Below are 7,680 nucleotides of genomic sequence, written 5' to 3'. Positions count from 1 at the left end.
GAAAGGACTGGCATGATATATTCAGAGCACTAAATGAGAAAAATATGCAGCCAACAGTACTATATCCAGCTAGGCTGTCATTGAAAACAGAAGGAGAGATAGAAAACTTCCAGGACAAACAAAAACTAAAAGAATTTGCAAACACCAAACCAGCCCTACAGAAAACATTGAAAGGGGTCCTCTAAGCAAAGAGAGAGCCTAAAAATAACAGACCAGAAAGGAACAGAGGCCATATATAGTAGCAGTCACCTTTCAGGCAATATAATGGCACTAAATTCTTATCTTTCAATAGTTACCCTGAATGTAAATGGGTTAAATGCCCCAATCAAAAGATACAAGGTATCAGAATGGATAAAAAAACAAGACCCAATGATATCCTATCTGTAAGAAACTCATTCTAGACCCAAAGACACCTTCAGATTTAAAGTGAGGGGATGGAAAACATTTTACCATGCTAATGGACATCAAAAGAAAGCTGGGGTGGTAATCCTTATATCAGAAAAATTACATTTTAAGCCAAAGACTATAATAAGAGATAAGAAAGAACCCTATATCCTACTTAAAAGTTCTGTCCAACAAGAAGATCTAAAAGTTTTAAATATCTATGCCCCTAAGAAGGGAACAGCCAATTATATAAACCAATTAATAAAATCAAAGAAACACAGCAACAATAATACAATAATAGTAGGGGACTTTAACACCCCCCCCCTCACTGAAATGGACAGATCATCTAAGCAAAAGATCAACAAGGAAATAAAGGACTTGAAATGACACACTGGACCAGATGAACAACACAGATAGAACACTCCATCCCCAAAAAACAGAATACATATTCTTCTGTAGTGCACATGGAATATTCTCCAGAATAGATCACATCCTGGGTCACAAAGCAGGTCACCACTGCTATTCAACATAGTACTGGAAGCCCTAGCCTCAGCAATCAGACAACCAAAAGAAATAAAAGGCATATAAATAGGCAAAGAAGAAGTCAAACTGTCATTCTTTGCAGATGATATGATAGTTTATTCTTTAGGAAAACCCAAAGAATCCATCCCCAAACTGCTAGAGCTCATACAGGAATTCAGTACAATCAATACACAGAAATCAGTTGCATTGCTACCAACACCAAGACACAAGAAAGAGAAATTAAGGAGTCAATCACATTTACAGTTGCACCCAAAACCATAAGATACCTAGGAATAAATCTAACCAAAGCGGCGAAGAATCTGTACTCAGAAAACTATTGAATACTAATGAAAGAAATCAAGTAAGACACAAAGAAATGGGAAAACATTCCATGCTCACGGATTGGAAGAACAAATACTGTGAAAATGTCTATGCTACCTAAAGCAATCTACACATTTAATGCAATCCCTATCAAAATACCATCAACTTTTTTTTAAGGAAATGGAACAAATAATCCTAAAATTTATATGGAACCAGAAAAGACCCTGAATACCCAGAGGAATACGCAAGTTGGTGGCATCACAATTCCAGACTTCAAGCACTATTACAAAGCTGTAATCACCAAAACAGTATGGTACTGACACAAAAACAGACATATAGTTCAATAGACAGAATGGAGAACCCAGAAATAGACCCTCCACTCTATGGTCAACTAATCTTTGACAAAGCAGGAAAGAATGTCCATGAAAAAAAGACAGTCTCTTCAACAAATGGTGATGGGAAAATTGGACAGCCACATGCAAAAGAATGAAACTGGACCATTTCCTTACACCACACACAAAAACAGACTCAAAATGCATGAAAGACCTCAATGGGAGACAGGAATCCATCAAAATCCTTGAAGCAACCAGGCAGCAACCCTTCAACATCAGGCGCAGCATTTTCTTCCTAGAAACATCACCAAAGGCAAGGGAAGCAAGGGCAAAAAATGAACTATTGGGACTTCATCAAGATCAAAAGCTTTTGCACAGCAAAGGGAACTGTCAACAAAACCAAAAGTCAACCAACAGAATGGGAGAAAATATTCACAAATGACACATCAGATAAAGGGCTAATATCCAAAATCTATAAAGAACTTATCACTCTTTCTGCCATTTTTCCTTGCCGCCATAATGGTGTGCATGAAGGTCCTGGCAGATGCTCTCTACAGCATTAACAATGATGAAGAGAGAGGCAAATGCATCTATTTAGGCCGTGCTCCAAAGTCATCATCCAGTTTCTCACTATGATGATGAAGCACGGTTACATTGGCAAATTTGAATCACTGATGATCACAGAACAGGGAAAATTATTGTGAACCTCACAGGCAGGTTGAACAAGTGTGGAGTGATCAGCTCCAGATTTGATGTACAACTGGAAGATCTAGAAAAATGGCAGAATAACCTGCTCCCATCCCACCAGTTTGGTTTCATTGTACTGACAACCTCAACTGGCATCATAGACCATGAAGAAGCAAGATGAAAACACACAGGAGGGAAAATCCTGGGATTCTTTTTCCAGGGATGTAATACATACAGACAAATAAAATGCCTCAATGGGAAAAAAAAAAAGATAAAAAAAGAACTTATCAAACTCAAAGAACAAAGAATCCAATCAAGAAATGGGCAGAAACAAACACCTAAAGAACAAAGAATCCAATCAAGAAATGGGCAGAAGACATGAACAGACATCTCTGCAAAGAAGACATTCATGGCCAATAGACACATGAAAAAGTACTCAATATCACTCAGCATCAGGGAAATACAAATCAAAACCACAATGATATACCAGCCAGAATGGCTAAACTTAACAAGTCAGGAAACAGCAGATGTTGGTGAGGATGTGGAAAAAGGGGAACCCTCCTACACTGTTGGTGGGAATGCAAGCTGGTGCAGCCACTCTGGAAAACAGCATGGAGGTTCCTCAAAAAGTTGAAAATCAGCAACCCTGCGTACGATCCAGCAATCACACTACTAGGTATTTACCCTAAAGATACAAATATAGTGATCCGAAGCGGCATGTGAACCCAAATGTTTATAGCAGCAATGTCCACAATAGCCAAACTATGGAAAGAACCTAGATGTCCATCCACAGATGAATGGATAAAGAAGATGTAATACACACACACACACACACACACACACACACACACACACACACACACAGGAATACTATGCAGCCATCAAAAGAAATGAAATCTTGTAATTTGCAATGACATGGATGGAACTAGAGGGTAATATGCTAAAAGAAATAAGTCAATCAGACAGAGACAATTATCATATGATCTCTCTGATATGAGGAATTTAAGAAGCAGGGTGGGGAGTGTTGGAGGTACGGAGGAAAAAAATGAAACAAGATGGGATTGGGAGGGAGACTCTAAATCTCATGAAACAAACTGAGGTTTGCTGGGGGGTAAGGGGTAGGGATAAGGTGGTTGGGCTTTCGACACTGGGGAGAGTTTGTGCTATGGTGAGAGCTGTGAAATGTTTAAGCCTGATGATTCACAGACCTGTACCCCTGGGGCAAATAATACATTATATGTTAATTTAAAAAAAAGGTCTCAAGGGGTGCCTGGATGGCTCAGTGGGTTAAAGCCTCTGCCTTTGACTCAGGTCATGATCTCAGGGTCCTGGGATCGAGTCCCACATCGGGCTCTCTGCTCAGCGGGGAGCCTGCTTCCTCCTCTCTCTCTGCCTGCCTCTCTGCCTACTTGTGATCTCTCTCTGTCAAATAAATAAATAAAATCTTAAAAAAAAAAAAAAGTCTCAAGCAGCTAGGTTAAGGTATTGATCCCAGGCCATCTTTGTACCAGTGGTCACCAAAAGCATCATGTGGATAAGGGTTCTGCTCCTCACCCCCAGATCAGTAAGAGAGAAGCATAATCAATTAGCAATAGTCAATCTCAACACAGGAGCTTAGCACCAATACTACATGCCCTGAACAAGCCTTCTCTGGACTGCAGAAGTGAAAACAGGCTTTGGAGTTGGGGACGCCTGTGTTACTGTGTTACTGACCCTGGAGCCGTAAGCAACATTCAACTCCAAAATGGATAGGGTCTCTGTGAGAACTGAGCTATTTAATACAAGTAAGCACTCAGAAGAGAGCCTGACACACACAGAGTAAGCATGGGATCGTGCAACCTTAATGGAGACAATATCACCAACAGGGCAAAAATGGTTCTTAGAGGCAAAGAAAAAAAAACTTACAATTTGTATGGATAAGGATTTATATCATTTATGTCATTGTTTCTCAGAAATCCCCACCCTCTTCCCAGGCTGTCAGGGCTGTGACCCAGTGTAGCTGTTGGAGGCTGGGGAAATGCTTCCTGCCTCCCTCAGCTGGGAGCACCTTTATGCACTGCCTGCCTTCACCCCCATCCTTGTTTTGCATATCATTAAAGCCAAATTATTTGGATGTCTGAGCTGAGAGCATTTCACTTTTTTCCTCTTTGAAATCTATTTTGAAACTGATGGGTGTGTAAAAAACACAGGCAATGTAAATTAGCCTCAAAATGGCTGATTTTTCAGTAATTCTGAAAAAAAACAAAAGAAAAGAAAGAAAGAAAGTAGTGCCCTCAGAAGGTGTCATCTATCTGCATACAATTTGGGTTAGAAAAAGAAAATCCTTATCAGTACTTTATTATACAGCTCTCAAGCCAACACCAGGAAACAGTGTAATTTGAGACAATGAATATCATCAATGCCATGAATTCAATGTAATTACGTTTCATTGAGAAAAGGAAAAATGTCTCTCCTGACATACTTGTGCGCGTCTGAGTGAGGAGAGAGGGAAGGAGGAGGGGCAAGAGCACTGTACCATCTGGACTGTCAGCATAAAGATGAAAAATAGAACAGCCACTCGCCCCGTCATTGGGAATTCAGTCACACATTCCTGAAACACAAAATACGAACACCATTAAGCTAAGGTCAAAAGAAATCAGCTCGAAGCTAGTTTTCTCTACAGTCCAGCCACCCCTTAGTGGACACCTCCCTTGTAGGCTCTCTCTCCCTGACGAAGCTTCAGCACTTTTAACAGAAGCGGTGAAGACTCAGCCCAAAAGGGGCAGAGTCGGGGCCTGAACCTATGTCCCCTGAGTTTCATATTAAAACCCTTTGGCTTCCAACAGACTGAAGCAGGCTCCAGCCGAAAAAGGAAAGTATTGGTGCACCAAGCTAAGAGGGCTTCAGGCATGGCTGGATTTAGGGGTTAAAACAACGTGATCAGGGCTCTCTCCTCCCGGCAGCTCTACCTAAGAGCTTGGTGCTCAAGCCTTGGTGCTCAAGTTTTGGGGGCAGGGAGATGAATGCTGATTGGCTGGGCCTGGGTCATGTGCCCACCCCCAACTCTGTGGGGAAAGAGAGTGAAACCTCTCTAGAACCGAGAACCGGATGGGGTGAAGATCAAGGTGCTCTCCCAGAACAAGGATTAAAGGACAAAATAGAGTCTTCCGTATCATCCGAGAAAGAAGCGTAGCCTCCCCTGACCCCTCCTCCACCCAGCACACTAGTCTTTCTCCCTGCTCTGTCCTCATGCTCTCACCATCTCTGAAATGATAGCATAAATTGATTGATTTCTGGAAAAGTACAATGCTATCACCACACCGCAGTACCCAGAAGAGTACCCAGCATGTGAGAGCTGCTGCGTATTTGCTCAATAAAACGAATGAATGAATCAGAAACACCAAACCTGCCTCTCAACTAGAAATAACATGGTTTAGGCAGTAAGGCGTGTTGGAGGGGGAGGAAATGATCAGCAGTCTTAGTAGACCTTTCATACATGCTCAGCACCTGCCGACTGGAGAAAGTAGAGAACAGCCCCCCCCCCCGCCCCCCACCATCTCCCACCTCTATCAGCCCAGCAATGGCAGGAAGTAGATAGATTCCAGAATCTGTTCCACCTGCTTGGAAGGAAGACCAGCCGGCTGTCTTGGAAGGTCCCCCGCCCTTCAGAATCCACAATCCTTGTTAAAGCCAATTGCCAGATTCCACCACCCCACCCCACCCCACCCCACCCCACCCGGCCCGGGATTCCCGTTCTCTAAGGCTCTGAGCCCCTGAGTTTGCATTTCTGACAAGTCCCCAGGTGCTGCTGCTGCCGCTGCTGTTTCAGGAACCACATTGTGAGAAGGAGCTTTCCCACCAAAACTGCGTTTTTCTAACTGTCTGTTTTCCTGAGGGAGCTTGGGGGCAGCTATTGGGTGGCAGGAGTCCTTAAAAGGGCACAGCAGGAAGCAGCCTAGGTGAGCTGCATTTGCAAATTTTATTAAACCCATCCCAGAGGTATGCCTTGAAATGAAGGCTGTGGTTCCCTTTCCCCCAGCAAACTCCTGAGGCCCGAGGAGGAGAGCCAGTGAGGGAACTCCCAGTCAGAGTCCAAAGGCCTGAGAGTCAGGAGTCCAGATGACTGAGGGCAGGACATGGACGTTGTGGCTCAGCAGAGAGCAGCTCTGCCCTTCCTCTGCCTTTCTGTTCTGTTCGGAGGGTCAGTCTCAGACTGGATGTCTGCCCACATGGGGAGGACAATCTTGTTTGCTCAGCCACCTCCAGGGTGGGAGGGGACAGTGAGAGCCAGTGGCCAGCCACGCCTCCATGAAGAGATGGCCACACAGACCCAGCCTGGCCCGCCATCTTAGACTGAGCAGGGCATTCTCATTTAAATGTTAGAACGACTGCCCCAAGTCTGCAGGGTTGTAGCAGAAAGCAGTTAAGTCAGTAACGAATATTCTGCCAATCCTCTCAGAAACCAGGGCTCACAACCATAGAGGCAGCCCAGCTGAGGGTGAGGAAGGAAGAAAGAGAAGGATACCCCCCCCAACCCCTGTGAAATGGGTATAATTAGCCCCATTTTACTGTTTACCCTGATGAGTAAACAGATTCTGAGGGACGCCTGGGTGGCTCAGTCGGTTAAGGGGCTGCCTTCGGCTCAGGTCATGATCCCTGGGTCCTGGGACTGAGCCCCACATCCGCTCCTTGCTCAGCAGGGAGCCTGCTTCTCCCTCTGCCTCTGCCTGCCACTCTGTTTGCTTGTGCTCACTCTCTCTCTCTGACAAATAAATACATAAAATCTAAAAACAAAGAAAGAAAGAAAGAAAAACAGAAACAAAAACAAAACTGAGATTCTGAGAGGTAACAAATCACCCAGCCAATAAGTAGCAGAGTCTAGAGTTAAACCTATAATGTCGACTTGATATACTGCCTTCTGTCTGCCAAATCAGACAACAGAATCTGAAGGCAGGACAGTAACTGGAAGGGAAGGCTCAGCAGGACCCAGAAGTGTCTAACATCCAGAGTATAAGTTCAAGGGAGAGAATCCATGAAGAAGGAAAGTCTAAGGAAGCCGTCATCTGGGAAACTCCTCGTTGTGCCATGCCCTGTGGGTGCCGAGGGTCACCCTCCTAAGTTGTATCTAGAACTGTGCACCTACCCAAATTCATAGCAAGCCAAAAGCAACTTAACAAATGAAAATTAAACCATCCACCCAACGCTGAGGAAACCTGGTGCACTTCCCATAGACGAGGTCTACATTTCCCCTTTTCTTACGCACCCTTGTTCTGAAATATCACCATCTAAACAGGGCACGTTGCGGTATTTACCAAGTCTCCCTCTTGGAAACCGAGAACCCCAAGACACATGGCATTGTGAGTCTTCACTGAATAATGCGTATGAAAGAATCTGCTCTCTCTGGAGGAAGACCCCATGGAGACACCCGATGTCATCATTGTCATCGTCACTATTA

General features: G+C 44.0%; 1 pseudogene; it reads left to right on the top strand.

Annotated features, from left to right (window-relative positions):
* The first annotated feature begins 2,072 nt into the window (after nucleotides 1–2,072).
* LOC132010434 (small ribosomal subunit protein uS8-like) lies at nucleotides 2,073–3,814 on the top strand (annotated as a pseudogene).
* Nucleotides 3,815–7,680: the final 3,866 nt, after the last annotated feature.

This window comes from Mustela nigripes, chromosome 2, assembly GCF_022355385.1.
Source record: "Mustela nigripes isolate SB6536 chromosome 2, MUSNIG.SB6536, whole genome shotgun sequence".
In the NCBI taxonomy this organism is placed as follows: domain Eukaryota; kingdom Metazoa; phylum Chordata; class Mammalia; order Carnivora; family Mustelidae; genus Mustela; species Mustela nigripes.
The sequence above is the reverse complement of the archived record's forward strand: the minus strand, read 5'-3'. Positions and strand labels throughout refer to the sequence as shown.